Below are 20893 nucleotides of genomic sequence, written 5' to 3'. Positions count from 1 at the left end.
TGACATCGGTTCAGAGCAATTATGTTCATGTGAGCTCATCATACATCACTGCAGCTTTTCACAGCTTAAATCTGCTGCCTTTGTTACTTGTAAGGCTTTTTATCCCTCTCTCCAGTGTGTTTTAAAATGGTAACGGCTTGTTACACTTTATATTGTTTATGTTGCCAATAAGCTAAAGGAACCATTTCCCTCTTGGCTGTATATTTAGCTGTGCTAAATGTTAAAACAACCATCAGCGCATTCCTTCAGTAATTCCCCCCTATATATCAAACCCAGTTGCAGGGCCACTATTTTCCTGGCTGTGTCCTTTAAAGGTTTCTCTCTGTCGCGTTCATTGTTACTGATGGATTGAGATATTTTCAGTGTCTCATTGGCTGCAGAAGACAGCTCAGTCCTGAGTGCAGTGTTATAACTGTTGGGGTTTTTTTCCTGTTGCATTCCTGCTGGGAGAGCTGCTCACAGCATGTCTGCTGCTCCTGCCGGTCAATGCATGTTCGCTCAGCTTTGTGAAGTTTAGTAGGCTTATTCAGGCTTTCATCATTTCAGCTCCGTTTGCATTAGCGTCCCACTTCAAGCTGGCCCGAACATGAGTTTGGAACTAAAACTGTACCTCTTGCAGACTTTATTTTGTCAAAAAAAAGAAAAAAAGATGAAACTCTGTACAGACAGTGAAATCAGTTCCATATATAGGTGACCAGCAGCTGCCTGAGGGTCCTTACCTATGACTGACCACCAAAGTCCAGCATTCACTGCATGTTACCGCGAGTATTTATTATTTCAACTGCCTGCCATATACTTTGAACTTACAATACTATAAGAACAGCATCCGTTCGTGATCATGTCTTCTACGGTGAGTGCATGTCACTGTGTGATTATGACTTGTACAAAGTAAAATTACCTATTTTTTGTGGTTGCAGTGGATTTAATGTAAACTTCGAGGTGACAGGGTGCAGTGTAACATGCCTTGAGTGCTAAAAAAAACAAAAGTAATCCCTCTATAGTGTCCATAAAGGGTTATTTCGCTGCATTTTAAGCTGTATTTTCTGCCTGTAGGTGCTACATGGCTTGCAGTACCCCTTCTGGTCACTATTCAAATTTCAGCATTTTCCCAGGATGGCTTTGTGCAGCTTAGTCATTGGGGACAACTTAATCACGACTGAAAAAGCTTAACAATTTAAATATAAAACAGCTTCATCTTCTACAGAATTGGATGAGCACCCATCCATAATGGTTGTAAAAAACGGAGCAAGGCAATAACCGTGTTTTGTTCAGAGACCGTGTGGGAATTTGACCAGATTCGCAGCTACTGTATACCTGACATCACTTGCACTAAATCTTTGTGGGGAGAGGCAGCTTCCCCCCCTGAGTATTGCAACTGAGATTTCCTCTTTATTCATTCACAAGCAATATTTAAGAATGGGTCCAATCTACAGTATATATACATATATATTTATCCTGCAAAAATATCAAAAGAGACAGTGAATTGAAATGTACAATAATAAATGATAATCAAGTTTCAAGACCAAACGCACAGTAAATGACAAAAAAGAAAAAGGAAAAAAAAATAGAAACGAGCTCATTATAAGTGGGTTAGTGGCTGGAAAGTGAACTCTGACTCCACAAGCAGAGGTTCTGTAGCATTTCCATTAGAACAAGTTAGAAAAGCACAATTTGCTCAACATGGTCAGTTAATGTACAATCACTTTTAATCACAGATTGTAAATAGTATTTCAAGATGTCCTAAGTACATATCTTTGTGTATACATAGATGTATATAAGACATATAGCCAGAGACTATTTGTGAGGTAAAGTTACTCATATTTTCTCTATCTCCAAAATAGATTTCCTGTATTTTCATCCTGTTAGTCCAAAATGCCCCCCCCCCCCCCCCCCCCCCCCCCCCCCGTGTGTATGTATGTACGTGTGTATGTCAGATACTTGACTTTGTGACTCTTCTAGCTATTACAAAGAAATCGTGTTTCAGGGACTGGCTTTAAAAAAAAAAAAAAACAACAACAACGATTGGACAGGTTTCACCTTGAAATATTTAGGAGTCGAGCTCAGAGGTGCAACGACTCGGCCGTTCGGATTTTAAATCGAATATGCAAAGCCATTTTGACTCTGAAGCTCTATGTTTTTTTGTGCACAAAGTGATACTTGACGGTTTGTGCCAACGTGTACCTTAGTGTGTTTGTAACTGTGTTGCCTTAGTCTGAATTTTCCAGTATTGTCTCGTTTTTCCTCCGAAGAGGAGGTCGTGCACTTTAGAGTAAAACACATGACCTGATAATGTGCAATGTCCAATGGTTGTCCATCAGTTGATGTTTAAAAAAAAAAAAAAAAAGATGAAAAAAAATCTACTCAGAAAATGTAACTTAAGCTCTTTGGTCTGAATGTGTCTTTAAATCAAGGGTCTGTTGGAAAACTAAAGCATTTAATATTTTTCTTTCAGCGGTTTGTAGATATTGTAAAGCTTCTTGTTTAACAAAACTTCAAGGGTCGTTTTTCCGCTCCCCCAAATGAAATTGGCGTTCACACTGTGACACGGACAACATCAGATTTATTACAGCGACAAAGGAATCTCACTGTGGTAGTCTTGGAAAGCCAGACACTTTGTTTCTCTCTGCTGCTGCTGCTAGACTTGCTTCCTTTGCACGTGCATGCGATGCCTTGCCTATCCAGCTTGTTTGATATACTGTCTCCTATATATCTATTTCTATATATATTATATATACACATATATACAGTACGTGTAGCTCCTGTAATTAGCTTTAGTGTCCAATGTATAGCTTAGCCTGTAGATTAGTGCACTGTCGCTCTTGCCTTTACTCGTGATCTCTGTGTCTTGGGCTTCCTGTAAAGTTTCTTTGTGCCGCAAGCATGCTAACCTCGCCTCGCAAACTGTAATCCTCTCCGCGCTTGATCTGACTCTCTCTATCTTCTGTCTTTTCTGCTTGAAGACTGTCGCTGCTCTGATCGTAGAGTATTATATCTATATGTGTAGTCCCTCAGCATGTCTCTGAACGCTCCTCTCTGCTCTGCGCCTGTATGACCTTTTCTCTCTTTCTCTTCCGCTTCGCCCTCTGGTGGCAGTGACATTGTATCCTCGCGCTTTCCTCTTTCTGGGCTACCCGCTGTTGTTCTGTTTGTGTGTCTGAGACAGTATGTTGACTCGTGTCATGGTGTCACCGCGTCACTGTTTCCCATGTTCTTTGACACTATGGGATGTTTGAGAAACGGAATAGATAAGTAACCAACACAGACCCAGAAGTTCATTGGTTAAAACATATATCGTTTGTTTATGCGAACATTTAAAGCCCCTTAGTACTCAGACAATAGTTCACTTTTGCTTAATATGGTGCAGTTTTGAAGCATATAGTCAGCAAACTGCCATGCTAGCCTCTCGAACATTCATTTGTCCTGGATTATATGTTACTCTTGGGAAAATAGAAATAAATATTGTCAAAACAACGATGATGTGAATCTCTCTTCTTTTTTCCAATAGTGTATAAGTCCGTCAATTTCACAGACTTTGCTCTACCTACGCACCATCTAAACGTCACCTGCGTCTCATATAGGCCAAGGCGTAGCGCTATGTGAGCAGAAAAAGTGTAAATTGTTACATAAACTGGTGGAAATAGTCCTTGAACAGCAGTACAGTGCATTCAAAGTGGTACTTTCGCAGCACTTCAAGGTAAAGGTGACTCAGCTTTTCAAGTATTGTTCAGACTCATGTAACATTTTCAATCCGCAAATACAGCCATTTCATTATTCCGAGTTATATAAAGTAATTCTTCAATGAATCAGACACATTTTTTTTTTTTTTATAAATACTGGGTAGATTGTATATCTGTTAACATACCCCATAAAGCAAATAGGACTGTATTTAATTTGGACAATGCAAAATTAACAGAATTTATCTCCAAACTCTTGAGCACATGTGGAGTTTTCCTGGTCTTCAGAGCTCAGTATATTTTTAAAAGTGGCCCAATGGAGGAAAACTAGGGGGGGCCAGATTATTGTCATTGACACGCAGTCCCATTTTTGCACTTCCCAGGACTACAATGGTCTGCTGCTAATGCCTCAGTGTCAGATAGTGCACCACATCTTCAGAGGTGCAGTGGTATAGTTATGGCTGTTTGGTGCACTGCAATACATAGCTAACTCTGATATTAATGTTTGTCTTCACAATGACTGCCTCCTCTGCGGGGTTGTGTCTGGTAGCTTGCTTTCTTCTCTCTAGATGGCAGTGCTACTTCACAGTTCGGTCGGAACTGAAGCCTCCTCATGTAGAGCCAGTGTGGCTGGAATTCTTGGCAAATAACATACTTTTTTCCTTTGTTGTCTCACTCTGTTGTTATTTTTACTTCCCTCTCTGAATCATTTGTGATTAAAATCATTTCAAGTCCAAAAAAAGAGGAACATTTGTTTTTGTTTTTTGTTTTTTTAATGCACATCCAAAATGATGCAATGGTTTCAAGACAGATTACATAATCTCTGCCTCGTCTACATAAAGAGGGAGAAAACAATGGATTGCCTAAGTGGACCACAACTCAACCCATAGCCCCCCGCCCCCATGTGTTGATGTGTGTGACATGAAGGCCCTGATAAGAAAATGAGACATGTGGTTTAAGGAAACATCTGGGGAGCACACTATCAGCTGGCTTTGGCTTAAACTGCAGAGAGGAAACAAATGTTCTTCTTTTTTTTTTTTTTACATTTCAAATATAGCATGTAATCATTTAACTGTTGCCACACAGCAATTTGAGCATGTTTGGATGGGGGGGTCACAACAGTTCAATTCCAGACATTTGTCAAACTCCAACACCTGATCAGGCCACAACATGCAGATGAGCACAGAATAAAGCGGAGGCTGAATTTCTTGCTTCACCTCACTGTGGAAACCTTCTGCAAACACCATTTCAGTGTATAATCTGGTTGACAACTACACCGGATTTTCTTCCTGTACAGCTTTACGGTTCACGGTTGTGGCTGCCATGTTACAGCATGTTATTGTGTTACCTCGACCACAGAGAACTGGATACGTTCACATCTGGTATGTATTTTGTTTCATGTCTTAGAATTCTGTCTTTTAGTTTTCAAATGGGTGAGATTGCAATGTGTTGTTGTTCTGGTGGGAGATTGTAACAAAAACCATAGAAGAAATGGACAAAACATTGTCCATGGAGTAGATCAACTTCCCGATTTTCTCTATCCAGCCACACTGCACCAAACTACCAAACCAGTATTCTAAGTACATTAAACATAACTGTAAGAAGTAGATCCAACATTATCCAGTGGTCTTATTGGTTTTAATTAGTTGACTCTTGTCCAACACAAAAAACAAAGAACCAGACAATGGAACACAATCACATTCACATGAATGTTCAAGGCATTAATTGACCTAAAATGCATGTATTGGTCAGTATTGGGAAGCTTGACTACCTGTAGAAAACCATTAAACCCAGAGTCAAACTGCAGACAAATGAGTGCAAATCTCAACATCAACCAACCCCCCAAAAATAATTATATATTGAATCTCGAATGATAAGGACTTTGTCTTCACACTTAAATGTTACACGTCTTGTTGTTGCTGTTAATAAACAGTTTAAGGAACTAGTAAAACTATACTTTAACAGCCTAACTATAATAAAAGTTTAGCAACAACTGTACAGGTTATATAGTTACATAGATGCTGGCAATCTACTAAAAGCTGAAGAAACATTTGCATATATTTCTTCAGAACTGATTGTTTTTATTATGTTTTGTGACGCTCCTTTTAGAGATTGATTCATCATGATCATATGTGTCCATGCATGCATTTTTGCAGATGAAAATACATTTTATTGGTCATTATTCTTTATTTTGAACAATAGCAGCATATAAATGTTCACATTGCATCTGGACGTAAGTGTCAGGGAGCGTGAACAGTGGACCCAAATGACCGAAGAATGTTTGGACAGTTTATTGAAAATATATATGCAGACATTGTTCAGTACACATGCAAACACTCAGCATGGCAAAAACATGGAGGAAATTCAAAACCGTGAGGTCAACTGCGAGAGAGGGTCAAAGTCAGCCAGACTACAAGGCCAAAAGCTGTCCTCAAAGTACATATGGTGCCTACATGTGGCACAGCGAGACAAACTGGTAACTGACAAGTATGAAGATACACACAAGTGGGGACAATCAGGCACAGGTGCACATTATCAATGGTAAGAATCAGGTGAGACACATGAATAGTGGGATAACAAGAAAAGTGCGGGGGAAGGTTGTGTACATGAACACAGACTTGACTTGACTTGACAGAGAAGTAAATCACAACTATATTTGACCTGGGAATGAAGACACAGTGATATGAGGTACTAAGAAAACAACTTGACCAAATGCTGGAATTCAAACCAAAGGGAAAATGACCCGTGGTAAGCAAACCATGAAGACATAACAAACTATACTAAGAAGGAGACGATTGTTCACTGAAATTAAATTACATAGTTTTGGTTTTGGGCAAAACTAGAATATCATCCATAAAACACAATGTAGCACAAACTGTTATATCGATATGTTTTCATAAGGCAGTATCCCCATGAAAAATTACTGTTTCATAATGTCCAGTACTTTAAAGTATTTCCTTGGAAGTTGTAAGTTGAGGGAAAGTAGGGACAGATGATGCAGATGATTTAAGATAATGGGTATGTGGAATTCAAATCCTCCATTACCACCCATGATGGGATCGTTACAAGCCATTGTGCCTCCTGCACAGCCACACTGATGCAAAATGGGTTGTCAGCTCATGTTCCATTAATTATCATCAAGGAATTATCTATGTGTACTCTTGACATCACACTGACGGCTCATGTGTCATGAGACTTCCAAATTAATTTCAATCAACCTTGACATGCAGCCTCTGTAGACTCCCTCGCCACCGTTATCTCATGACAGCCACTTCAGTCTTCCACAGTCCAAATATTTTCATCTCTGCTTTTTACAGATTAGAAATGACCCCCCCAAGAATAGTGATTGAATGACCACAGCGCCTGGCATGTCTCATGGATTCATCCTGCGAGGTTGATGATCAGACATGTTCCCATATGAGCTGTGGATCACCAGCGTCACCTGAGTGGTCTGCTCAGTGTCTGCAGCAACCTCCACAGCCCTGGAAAGCCTCTACACACTAATCCTTGAAAGAAGGGAAACCGTTCAAATGCAGATATTGCAGATAGGAGACATGTAGCAAACACCGTCATGAAGTTTAAGACTGTGAAGTTGTTCCTCTCTAAAACTTGGCAGTGATTTACAAGCCAACCAGCAGATGGTAAAATCGGGGTGGCTGGCTTGAGAGAGGCTTACAGAAGCATCTCTATAGGAGGCGAAAGGATTTGCCGTCTTTCCTGAAAATACACCGTGTGTGTGTGTGTGTGTGTGTGTGTGTGTGTGTGTGTGTGTGTGTGTGTGTGTGTGTGTGTGTGTGTGTGTGTGTGTGTGTGTGTGTGTGTGTGTGTGTGTGTGTGTGTGTGTGTGTGTGTGTGTGTGTGTGTGTGTGTGTGTGTGTCCACACACAGCGACTAAGCCAAGCCAGATGTTGGCGTGTGTTGAACTTGGTGGCGTTCACCTCTTTTGAGTTGCATGAATGTTGCCGCTGCCCCAGTGTCAACCCAGGAGCTGGTAGGTCATCTGTTAGTGTTTGGTTTCACTCAAATACTGTTCGGCTAACACATGAAAGCCTCGTCACCTTCGGCAGAGAGGCCACATGTTTGGTTGACAGCACAAGGAATCAAGCATGTGTGTGTTTTCTCATCAGCATGGAGTGATATTTATCAGGAGTTCTTTAGTCCTGAGGTCAAGAGCTGGTTTTTACCTGCTGATTTCAGTGAGCACCTCACTCAAAAAAAAAAGCTCATAATAATCTCGTGTCCTCTACCTCAACTGCAGAGAATATAGCTTTGATATGACCCAATAGAAAGGCTGGATGTGGTTGGAGTGTGCTCACCAAAGGCTCCCACACAGACACTGCAATCTTTTCTTATATGTTTATGACTTGCTACCAAGTGTGACAGGGATCCCATGGATTTCCAATATAAGTGACTCCTCAATGTCAACCTTCAATAAATTGGAAGTTAGAATAACCCCATCCAGGTGTGCCGGCGTCGTCTTCTGGGGATAAACAAATGAAGCTAACAAAGAACTGAGCCGTAGTTCTTGCAGCATTGTAATGAGTTTATCTCATACTTTTTTGCATATGCATCATGGTGGTTAGAAAGAGGCAAAGATTTATATAAAAGAAATTAAATATACAAGGAAAAAGCTGAGTATGGACGTAGATGCAGAATGTGGGCGTGGACTTAACCCCCTGGGAAAATGTAAACTGTAATTTGGGTTTGAAGTATGTCATATTTATTGTGCTGCAGACACACACAGTCATACTGTAATGTAGTGAGATGGTTGTCCTGAAATTTATGACACCATCAGAAGATTTGGCTTTTTTTTGTGCAATCTGTGGTCTTTGTTTGCAGACTTATAAGATGTTTTCTGTATTGTAAATACAATTGTTTTTCTCCTCTAATAATCAAGAAGCCAACATGTCCAACTGCACGTTTCGCTGGTGGGGGGCCCCGTATGGAAATGCTCAGCGAAATGTCAACCTTCTGGCTGAGGCGCTAACTATTAGTATAGCGTCATGCTGGGACTAAAGAAATAAAGTACATAAAGCCAATTTTTCCATACGGTTTAAATCTATCTTCACCCACTGATGCATGGCCACGATCGAGGTTACAAATGCTGCAATGTGTTGACGCGCCTCTGAAGAGGAAGTTCTCTAAATACACTGACACTCCTGTCTTGTTTTCTGGGTGAGTGTTGAGTTCACTACTTTAGTGGGAGTCAGTCGCACTCATTAACCTCTGTGACCTCAGTGCAACACACACACACACACACACACACACACACACACACACACACACACACACACACACACACACACACACACACACACACACACACACACACACACACACACACACACACACACACACACACACACACACACACACACACCTCACTCTGCTGGACTTATTGTGGTATATGCAGAGTCATTTGTATGGATGCATACAGTGAGATAGTTAATCTGTAAGCGCCTGCCGGAGAAAGCAATTAACCTCACGGACCACCGGGGAGTTGATATGAGCGAGAGAGCATCACTCCACCGTTTAAATATACACCAGAGGGGCTCGTACGCTCACATTCAGTCAACGTATTATTCATCATCAGCGCTTTAAATGGCCTCCTCACAAAGACAGAACGACAGACTCCTCTCTCTATATATACTACATGTACTTGCGTATTCGTACACACACACACACACAGACACACACACACACACACACACACACACACACACACACACACACACACACACACACACACACACACACACACACACACACACACACACACACACACACACACTCAAACACACACACAGAGGTATTTATTTCCACACCCAGGCTGACTGATCCCCACGGCTCCAGCGTTTCAGGTTGCCCTTGACGCAGAAATGATTAAGGTCAGCTAAAGAACAAGAAAATTAAATGCTGCATTCCTGGTGATCAGGGAATTTACCAGCCACTGGAGGAAACTATGCAGGGTCCTTGCCAAGTCTGGAATAGGGAGATAGAGATGTCCAACTTGATTATTTTCATTTTCAATGCCAACACAGGTTTCCCCCGGCCAAAACTTCCTACTTAAAACAAGTTATGCTAATGCTCTCCTCCTCGGCAGGAGGACTTTTTCTCTCTCTTCCATACGAACTCAGGAATTCAAATGAGCTTGGCGGTCAACTTTCCTGTCTGTTTGTCAGACCGCAAAAGTTTTCAGAGGCTGTTCTATATGAATCTCACTCTGTGTTTGTGGCTACTGACCTGCCAGCTCATTCCCTCATGCACCAGTACCCTCTCTAATGAGGAGAGAAACACCGGCACAGATGGACCACAGAGGGGAGGAGATTGCGACAGTCGAGTGGACGTGCAAAGGAGGGCGATGATGGAGAATTTGTGATGAAGTGAAAAGACAACCACCTATAGACATGAACACAGTGGATCTGTCCATATGTGCAGGCACATTATATTTGACGTTTTACCTGACGAAGCTTTGCAAGTGGAGCCAATGCCAGAGTTAGATGTGGAACGAAGGAGAGCCACACTTTTAGCCTCACTAAGTTCACTCGGAAGATCTTTCACAAAACAAATGCCCCCACCACTGTTTAAAACATTTCACTTCCACTGCATGCCAATAAACAGCTGTTATATAGTCGTTCAGTAGATTGTTAACATCTCCCAGAAGAAAAGCCCGACTGATCTACCATAGTATCTCCATCAGGTTGACTTTTCACCTATTTGGCTTTCTGATGAACTCTCAGATTAGGGGTCATACGGTGGAGTACTAATTAGCACTCTTGCCTCACCGTGAGAAGAGTGATTCTGGGTTTGAGCTTACCAAAGTGTGTTCTCGATATGTAGGAGGATGAGCCTTCCAAATCGTAAAGCAGTGCACAGCAGGTATCAGATTACGACTCGGTGAATTAAATCTTTTGCATTTCTATTTTCAAGCTTTGATCAGTCAGTCAAATCATCAAGAAAACTTTATTTATGAAGCACTTTTCATGCAAACAGATACAATTCGAATGATTCACAGGTGAATTGATAGAGATGACAAGATGAAACAATGAAACATGAAGTACGACACAATTATGGGTGAAAAAGGGTAAACTTTATTTGACGAATTAGATTGAGGAAAGAGATAACAAAACAAGGTTAAAATTAAAATGGGATAATCAAAGTAAAACTTGAATTCAAAACCAGATAAACCCATTTAAAACACCTAAAATACCAAGATAAAATATTGATGAAGAGGGAACTGATATTATAACCCTGAAGTGTAGAATTATCAGTGGCTTGTTAGTGTAATGGACTTACATTAGCAGCAATAGGATGAACTGTAACGATACAACTTTTCATTTGAAACACCAGTGTGTGAGACTTAGTGACATCTAGTGGTGAATGTTGAAACAGCCAAAACAAGAGAAGACATTGTAGTCATATTGTAAAAAAAAAAAAGTTTTTTATAATAGATTTTTTGTTGTTGATCTTCTTATGTTATTGTCATTAAGAAGTGTCGATTAACATTATGATTCCTGTCAATAACATCCTTGACTCTTGGTTTGCTGTAAGCCTATGGCAAAATCTCTGTTTACAGAGAAACCTTAACTTCAAACAGAAATCTAAAAAATTCTGGACTAAAACGTCATCTGGACTCTACACAAGCCTCATGACATAGCCGCATACTTACGACTTTAGCACTGTAGGTCTCCATTCATGTTCTAATGACATCATTCAGTATGTTATTATCCACTTAATCTCATCTGACTAGTCACTGAACAAGGTTTTAATCATGTCAATAAAACGGAAATGTTTGAATTCAAGCACCACCCGGGATGTGAGCCGTGCATCACCGGTCTCTGTGGTTTCATGTCAGACCTTACAGTGGGTTTTTTCTCCACAATGTAGACAATTTTATGGAGGGAATCCAACAATCTCAATCAACAATGATAGAAATTTGCCTCACACCCCACAAATAGGCTGTACAGCCCCTTTTGTACCTTGGCGGAGGTTTGCAGTATCAAAATCTGACCACATGGTCTAAACATTTCCCCGTGGACAACAGACCTTGGCTCTGACAGTAACATCCGCTCCTGATTAAAGCGACCCCGTCTCGGGCTTTGTCCTTTTTAAGTCAACATCGGAGCAGACTGGGGCCAGATCCGGGTTAGAAGGGTGTTCACCCAAACCACAAATGTCTGCGACTGATATGTGTATTAGAATGGCACTGTGTTGTGTCATGGTCCCGTAGTCATGATCCGACATAGCCGGTGCACATTCTGAGTATTAAGTTTAATACTTTCTCCACATGAAAAGGAGTCGTGTTGGTTCGTGCGTGACGTTTCCGATGCTGCAACAATCATCACAGTCTTCTGCTGCATTAGAGTAACTCGTATGCCATTGACTGAAGCCGCTCCAAACACAAAGACGCTCTGAAAGGAAGTAAACTCACAACAGATGCAATGCAGCAATGAATGATGTGCTGTTTTGCCACAGACATGCAAGGCTGCATTTTTTTTTAAACGCATGGATTCATGCAATCTTTATTGGTTGGTTACTATAAAAGTATAATTTGAGGTTTTAGGACATCTATTTTCAGTTTACAGCTTTCTTGTGATTTTTCAACTCTTTTCTCATAAGCTCACGCGAAGAAAGGTAGAAAATAGCTCGTGAACAACAAAACATCGATCTTCTGGCTATTTGGATAAACATCAGCTCTACTTGCGTACTGGCTTGGGGGTTAGTGGCAAACAAGGGTTGAAAGGAGGTCGACTCAAACGTGACTCTGAATGAATATGAACAAACATCTGCTTGATGTGTATAGAGTCAGCATTGGCTCACATGTTGAGCACATGAACATTGAGGCTGCGGTTGTCATCATGTTTCATTGTCTCTGTGTGCTCGCTTGTTTCTGATCTTCCAGAGAAGATGCTTTTCACAGCTTGCCTTATTTCTTTTATTTTCTGTTTTTCAAAGCCACAAGTGTAACAGATGTGACAGTTGCAGGCTATTTAAAGGGCTGACCTGAAGTCTTTAACGAGCATGAACTGGGTAAGAACTAGTCAGCTTTTGTTTTTGTTTTTTTAATTAAATAAAGACTAGTTGACTGCTGTTTGTCCACCATATATATATATATATATATATATATATATATATATATATATATATATATATATATATATATATATATATATAGTGGGTTTGTGCTCCATAGAATTTTGGAAAGTTGGGCATAGCTTTTAAATACAAACCAGGAACAATAGCTGCAACGTTTCACCTCATCAGCCTCGAGACTAACTTCATGTCCCCAATTTCATTAAAGAACTGTTTGTATTTCATGGCTGCAGAACAGCTGCAGCTCATCCGCTACATAACCAAAGACTGCTGAATCAGAAGTCTTCAGATTTTACTACCCAATTTTCTGACAGTTGTACTCATAGGGCACTGATTTTTTTTTCATGAACTGATTTGTCATAGAGACATGACATGACTATTTTTATCATTTATCATACCCTTAAGCAAAGCTAAAATGAAGAACAATCTCATTAACGTGGCAAAAAGCTCCCATCCTAAATGTTCACAAGCACCTGGAGAAAACATACAATTTTCCAGGTGAAGTGGTTTATTTAATTAAAGTATCAAAAATCTTTGTTTTATTGCAGGTGTGTATTTTTCTATCATGGTGTAACAATGCGTTTCACAAAATGTATGTAATTGAAATGGGGAGAAGAGAGAGAGTGAAGTGTTGATCTACATTGATTTCAGTTTCCAAGGAATTAATTTCGATAGGAAGCATACATTTGAAGTAGTTGGTTTAATGTTGATCACTCAGTCTGCAGGGCTTCCTCTGCTGCTCCAGTGTTTGCTGACTGTGATCTATGAACCGAGGTGTGGATGGTTCTTAAACTGGTGGTGGTCTTAATTAAAAACAGGTTTTTTTTCCCTTCAAAAAGAAAGTCACCTGAAAGTAGCTCAACTTCATATTTCAGTGCTGCCATGATGGATCACCTCGGTGCTTTCGGTCTCACAACAATCAGTATGCCATCTCCCACAGTCTGGAGTTCTGATGCATGGAAGTGCAAACTCCTTTTACCTCATAGCATCTCTCCATTACAGAGAGAGAGAGAGGAAAAAAAAGATCTGCCTCTTTTACTGACTTTGCAGCTTCCCCAGGTATTTGACAGCCATTTGGTGCTGAAATGTTCGATAAAGTGGTGTTTCCAGCTCCCCGCTGGCTGCTGGAAACTGTGCCGACGAGAAGGGGATTTGTTCCAGTGCAAAAAGAACTAAAACAGGATGAATGAAAACTTTTTTTTTTAACGCAATCAATTGATCTGCAGTTAATTTTAAAAGAAAAAGAAAAAAACTGAGAGGAGATTTGAAGGCAACACACACACACACACCCTTCTACTTTGTGTCTTTTCTCCTTCCTGTTCTGTGTCTCTGTCCCCGGTTCTCCCCCTGATGTCTCCGAAACTCTTCATGTGCTGAAGGTCTCATTTGATCTCTGGCGTCACACATCTGGAGCAACGCTCTACTCAAACACCTGTTTTCAATTCCGGAACCCGACAGAAACATTTGATTGTTTCTCGCAACCAGACTTTCTTCAACCATTTTTTTCCCCCCGACTCCTCTCATTGACTCACAGACTTTTTGTTTTGTTAAAGCCAAAGTACAGACCTTCTATAGCTAATAGATGGGAGAATAATTTGAACTTGATTAAGGCAAATTGTGAGGAAAGTAGAGTTGTAGGATATCCCAGGTACTGTGTCACCTTTGCTGCTCAACACACTTTTAAATAGGTTCAATGTGTTGGTGATTCAATAAGACTGTCTTGAGTGTTTTCCCCTTTAAATCTGAAGTTTTCCAAGTGTCCCTGGAGAGGTGGTAAAGAGTTGGAGCACGGCAGCAGAAAAAAATCTGGGGGGCAGGGTGATGCCTTTTCCTGCAATCATGATAGAAAGAAATTATTGTAGAATAAAACTGGTCATTTTTTTTCATAACCATCTTTTTAAAATGTAGTTCATTATAATAGTAATCCACAAATCAAGCTATGTTGGTGTTTTGTTTTGTTGGGGTTTTTTTGAGGAGGGGGGGGTGGGGGGTGAAGATGAGAAAAAAAGAGACAGAATAAGACAGAATGAAATTCCTCTTCCTGGCAAAATATATGTATATTTTATTCAGCGTTGAAGAAGAATACATACACTGACGTTCCACAAGACGTGTACAGGGAGTCCGACGACACCCAGAACGTTAAAAAAAAAAAAAAAAACGACACAACAAAGTGAGGAACAAAATCCAGCGAGAGAATTTCAGTGGCAGCCTTGCTGCCAACTCTCTGAAACACTTAATTATGTCTAATTGTTCAGAGGACAGAACACACACAGAGGCAATTAGGGAAGACATGCATGGGTGGCTCTTCACAGGAAAATTGCATTTCAGGAGAAGCATAACAAAGCATGATGTTTGAACGTGCCAGAATACTACGCTAAACTATACGTGTGTAACAAAACATATGAGAGAAGCTACAGCTGCACGTGTTTGAACAGCATCAACACTGTCGATGCAGTGTTTTATCATAAACTCTACATATTATTTTTTCTGTTTATGCACATGTATTCTATAGTGACATACAAAAGTCCTGTTTTATAAAATAAATACCATTAAAAACACCAAATATCAAAATTCCTGCTTATTCAAAGGTTACATTGCATGAGTGAACAAACTGAACAGACCGTGAAAGATTACTTTGGCAGTTTGGGAATTGTGCTCAAACAGCTGGCTTGTGTCGGTAGAAATCTTCCAGCTCAACTGTTTGCATTGTAAAACTTGTGTGTTTAGGCTGTACCCAAAAAGGAAGTTTTAGTGTCACTTAGCTGCTTTAAAAGTCTCTTTCTTTCTCTCGGAATGAGACCCAGACAACTCTATAGACATTACTGGTAAAAACGCATGTTTTTGGAGCGTGAGAGGAAAGTGGAGTACCCACAGGAAACTCTCACACACACATAGAGAACATGCAAACTCCATGCAAAAAAACTCTGGCCGATATTTGAACCCAGACCTTCTCGCTGTGAGGCAAGAGTCCTAACCACTGCCTCACCGTGCGGCTCAAAACATAGTTCCACGCTTCATAAAGCCAATTTTCCTCTGCATAAAACAGCGGGTGAGCCACAGCTTAATAACGTGCTGAGCCTTGGCCGGCGCCGAAGCAGCTGCTGGTACCAGAGGTGGAAGGTAACAAAGTAAGACTGCTTAATGTGCATAAGCAGTCTTCTCAGGTATCTGTGCTGTGCCTCACCAGGTGGGTTTTCTTAAGATATTTCTATTTTCTCCCTCTTCCGTTTCATTTCTCTTGGAAAAAAGTTGTCCCTTCTTTATACTCCTGTCACGGTTTAAGCACAGATGTTAGTTTGCATTGTTGATTTAATGATTTTCACCTCATTGTGCTCAGTATTAACATTGAGACTGATCCCAAGCGAAGTGAATGAGACAGCTGTTTATGATATCTATGTATAGCTTGGTAAAAATAGTTAATAATTATATTTTTGCAATCAGTTGACAGATTGAGGGTCTAACGATTATGGGAATTGAAAAAGGCTGTGAAAAGGTCCCAGATTCAGACAGTATTTCTGTTTAGGGTTTGCATGTTCTCTCTGAGCATCAGAGGATCCTTTTTTTTTTTTTTATCTTGTCACAACAATTTCTTCACATGCTTTTTTGAGCAGTTGGACACCCGTTTTTCTTCACTTGTAGATATTAGTGTGACAAATTGCATAAACATCTTTTATGTGCATGATGTTATTTAAAGGTGCAGGATCTTTTTTTTTTTTTTTTTAATCAAAACTTTAAAAAAAAGCTAATAGAAACAGAAATTATGTAATTCTATTGATGTTAATCAGTTTTTTGTACATAGAGCTACTGGAAACATATTAACCAGCTCGTCCAAACCTTTCCCAGCATGTGTCAGCCAGAAAAATGGCTCTGGGTACTTACTTACTAAAAAACAAACAGGGAAAACACTATTAAAGTAACTGTCATCTAATACATAATAGTGTCCTTAATCAAATTTTACCAAGTAATGCTGAAAACTATTCAAGAGAACAGTGAAAAAAAGGACTTGAATGTACTTTTATATTCACAGTATGCTTCTTTACATGAGTAAAAGTGGAGCAGTACTTTAACCAGATGTTTATTTTAACCATATATCTGTTTATCTACTTGAGCAGTGAGGATTGTTTAGACTTTTCTGCCCCTGGCTTCTGCTCTGGTGACATGCTGTTTATGCTCCGCTGTGGTGGAGCTCACTATTAGCTGAGAGGAGAGGCAGCTGAGAACGATGTCGATTCACCAACTCTAAATCCAGCAGTCATTTCCCAAACTGTGAAAGCAAGGCTTTAAAGTCTCATCAATAGAATACAAAATAGTTTGTTACATACTTAACTATATGCAAGGATGGAAGGATATACACCTTAACTGACTCATACGTGTATTCGTACACGTAACTAGGCATGCCAAAATGTGTGTACATGATGCACAAACATACTGAAGCACCACTGCACATTTATGTACACACACACACACACACACACACACACACACACACACACACACACACACACACACACACACACACACACACACACACACACACACACACACACACACACACACACACACACAGAGAGAGAGAGAGAATTGGTCACTGCTCAACCAGCCGAAGTACTTCAAGCAAAAGCAGTACTTTAAGGATATAAGTTTTCCCAAAATATTTCCCCCCCGAAAGTCCTGAAATGTAAAGAAATATACATTTAAGAAAATCATGTGACAGAAAATGAGAGACTAATTGATCATCAGCCAATATTCCACCGCATTTTGGTCAAATCTGAATCTGCTCAGCAATTCAAGTTTGTGCAAAAGTCTCTTTTTTTTTTTGTTGACAAATGTGCTCCATCTCTTTATGGATCACGCTGCGATCCAGAGGATTGAAATGTTCGTGCCGCCCTCGTGTGTTATCTGGTTAACTCGTCCACGGATGCAGTCCAGAGTGACGTAAAAAGCTGTGCCGTTCTGGACCTGAAACGAAGCCCTCAGTCCTATACTGGCCCACTCGCTTCCTTCAGGCATGGATCCGGACACCTGCTGTGCTACAGGACCTGCCTGCTTGCCCTGACCTCCCGCTTGGTGCACAGTGAGTTTAACTATGTTGCAGGAATGGATCAGCTTGAGGTTGAGGGCTATGTTGGCCGTCCCCTTCTGGTGGAAGATAAAGTTCTTCCGGCTGCTGGACTCTCCCGAGCGAGCTAGGCGCACCTGAGGCGTGTCTGGACTGATCTGTTGGAACAGCAGCGGTTTATTCCTGACCGCACCAAAAGGTAGACCGGTCTTGGACACCGTGGCCGTCAAGGCTGTTGAAACAGCGGAGGGAATCCAGATGAGGCTCAACATGCTGATCCCAGTGCTGTCCCCGAAGTAACGGATGTTGCACTGTGATGGCGTCGTGATCTCAAAGCTTAGCATGTCTCCGCTGTCGACACTCAAGGCTCCGGCGAGAGTGATGGAGGTGTCTCTGTAGTTGACGCCAGTCTTGAAAGCCTGCATCGCCTCCTGGCCGGTCCCGTTGCGGTTTGTGTAGGCGATCAGAGAAAAACCTTCTCGAATGCAGGTGTGACCCATGGAGTAAAGCGCCTGTTGAAGGACGAACTTCACGACTCCACTCTCGGTGAAGCGAACCCCACGATTGTCATGAGACAGGTTAACCATGTAAGGGTCGGACACCGAGGTCATGCGGAAAGTCGGGCGGTAGCTGGTCTGGTAGTGCGCCAGTAGAGACATCTGAGCTGTCATGGCGACGGCTCCGGTGTCGTGAGACAGCCAGAGCAGACTCAGAGAGGGAGCTGCCACGTCGTAGACGTGAATGTCCTTGCTCTGATTGCAGTGTTGATTCGGGCTCCTCAGCAGCAACGTGAAGGTGTGATTTGGCTCCACCTCCACGCCGGTGCTGACGCTGACCCCCTGGAAGTACTTTCCATCTGGCTGCTCTATGCGAACGCCACTGAGGTCTTGACCCTCCTCCTCCTGGCTCATGTTGAGCCTCATCCCCACCTGGAGGAAGTTCCTGCAGCTGTGCTTTATTGCAAAGTTATGATCCAGCCACACCAGACCGTGCTGCTGGAAGATCACCCGCCCCACCTCGTTGGACAGCAGATCGCTGCTCTCCTTGCTTCGTATCGTCAGCTGAAGTCCAGGGAAGATATGGGCGCCGGGCGTCCTCGTAGAGGGAATTGCCACATTTGCGGTCCAAGACTGGGAGAGACGGCTCTCTTGAGGTTGGCCACAGACGGAGTCACTGATGGCCGTGCAGGGGACAGTGATGGATTCACCGTCGCAGTCCATGCAGGCCTGGCACTCCTGCAGCTCCTGGTTGTAGAAATGTTCCTGACCACACAAACCCAACACTGCTTCTCTCTCAGAAACTCCCAGGCACCTGAATCCTCCTGCAAAAAAAATAAAATATAATACCGAAAACAGGCTTTTACTAGTTGTACAAATGTGTTTAAAGTATATCAAGATGATATTTCGCATTATTACATATTGACATTAATGGCAGCTGACACTTTCATTGATGGAGGTTTTCAGTTTGAAATAAGTAGACCTTTAGTAGTAGTGGCAATACTAGTTTAGTTTTTAAACCATATGTAAGTATTTAAATTCATCTGTTTTGCAGTTACGACAAATCCACTGATAAAATGTGCATTTTTAATTGAATTGATAACAGTTTTATCCTACAATTATTCCTTTTTATGAGAATTTTGTTCTCAGAAACTATTGGAAAATACATTGCTAAGAAAAACGATCCTCTTTCACCAAGAATTTCTCCTGCGATTGGTTAACTAAGCTATTTTAATTTAACCTTCTTTGGAGTTGTGAAAGCATCAATATTCAAGAACTCAAGTGAGGAACTCACCTGGTGTATTCAGGCACTTCACTCGTTCTCCACAAATATTTGGTAACTCGAGGCATTCGTCTCTGTCCTGAAATTCCAAAAATAACAACATTGGAAAAAGAGACAAATAATTTCAAAACACATTTTTTTCTCAAAAACTTAACACTTCTTGGAACACTGATTTGCAGTGGGTTTTTCCACACACACCAAATACATCAACAATCTTAGACAGATTAAAAGTCCAGAAAGTGACGTATTGTATCATACTGCAGTACCTGGCACATTCTGTCAGCAGTCGAAGAGCACTGTGAGATGAGGAAGAATCCTGGAGGACACATGGTGCACTTCTCACACTGCGGGGGGTCCCTGTGAAAATCACAGTACTCCTCTGAGCCACAGGGTGAAGGACATCCCAGCAGAGGCTGAGGGAAGTGCGCCTCCCCGACCACGTCCATCACCTTGGAGTCAATGTCCATTTTGTGGACGGCATAGGATTTCTGCAGGTGGCTGCGGGCCTGGCTCTGCAGGCCTGCCAGGTGACTCTCGAAGTAGCTCTGCAGCTCGCCCTGCAGGCCCTGGAAGGAGACCTGTTTGACGGTGTCCGAGAGGAGCCCGTACTGGGCCTTCACCACATCCATCTGCTCGTACATCCTCCGCTGTTGCTCCAGGATCTCCCGCTGCTGGGACAGAAGTGCCTCCTGTTGGTCGGCCAGCTTCTGCTGCAGGTCCCGGATGATGCTCTGCTGGGTGCGCAGGGCCTCCACGAGCTTCTCCTGCCCCTTAGCCAGCTGGAGGTGCAGAATGAGGGCGTCTTCTGACGGAACCTCATTCTCCCCTGAGAAGAAATGATAGCAGAGGTGAACATTTGTGTGTGAGGCAGATTTCTCTGGAAGGTTTTCAAATGTGAAAGAGTAGTCCAGTGAGGGAACATTGTGGGCATAAAGGGTGACGACAATGTGACCCTGGACGCTCGGCCCAGCCCTGTCAAGTCCACTGAACGTTTCCGATATGGACCCACATCAAAGCACTTGAAATTTTCTGGACAATTGACTCTGAGACATTTTTCCACTTCAGCTACTCTAGCTGCACAGCAGGGATTCTTTTCTTTTTTTTTTTTTGTTTCATTTTTTTGGAGGGGTGGTGGTGTGTCTGTGTGTGTGTGTGTGGGGGGGGGGGGGGGGGTGTGAAGGTCAACCCTGCCTTGACTTGAGAAGAAATCCTTTTGGTGATCACCGATGGATGAAGGGGGACTTAACGTCAATAAAGAGTGATGTGCATTTGGTTAACTTTGAACATA

Source organism: Blennius ocellaris, assembly GCF_963422515.1.
Source record: "Blennius ocellaris genome assembly, chromosome: 19".
NCBI lineage: Eukaryota > Metazoa > Chordata > Actinopteri > Blenniiformes > Blenniidae > Blennius > Blennius ocellaris.
Note: the sequence above shows the minus strand (reverse complement) of the source record.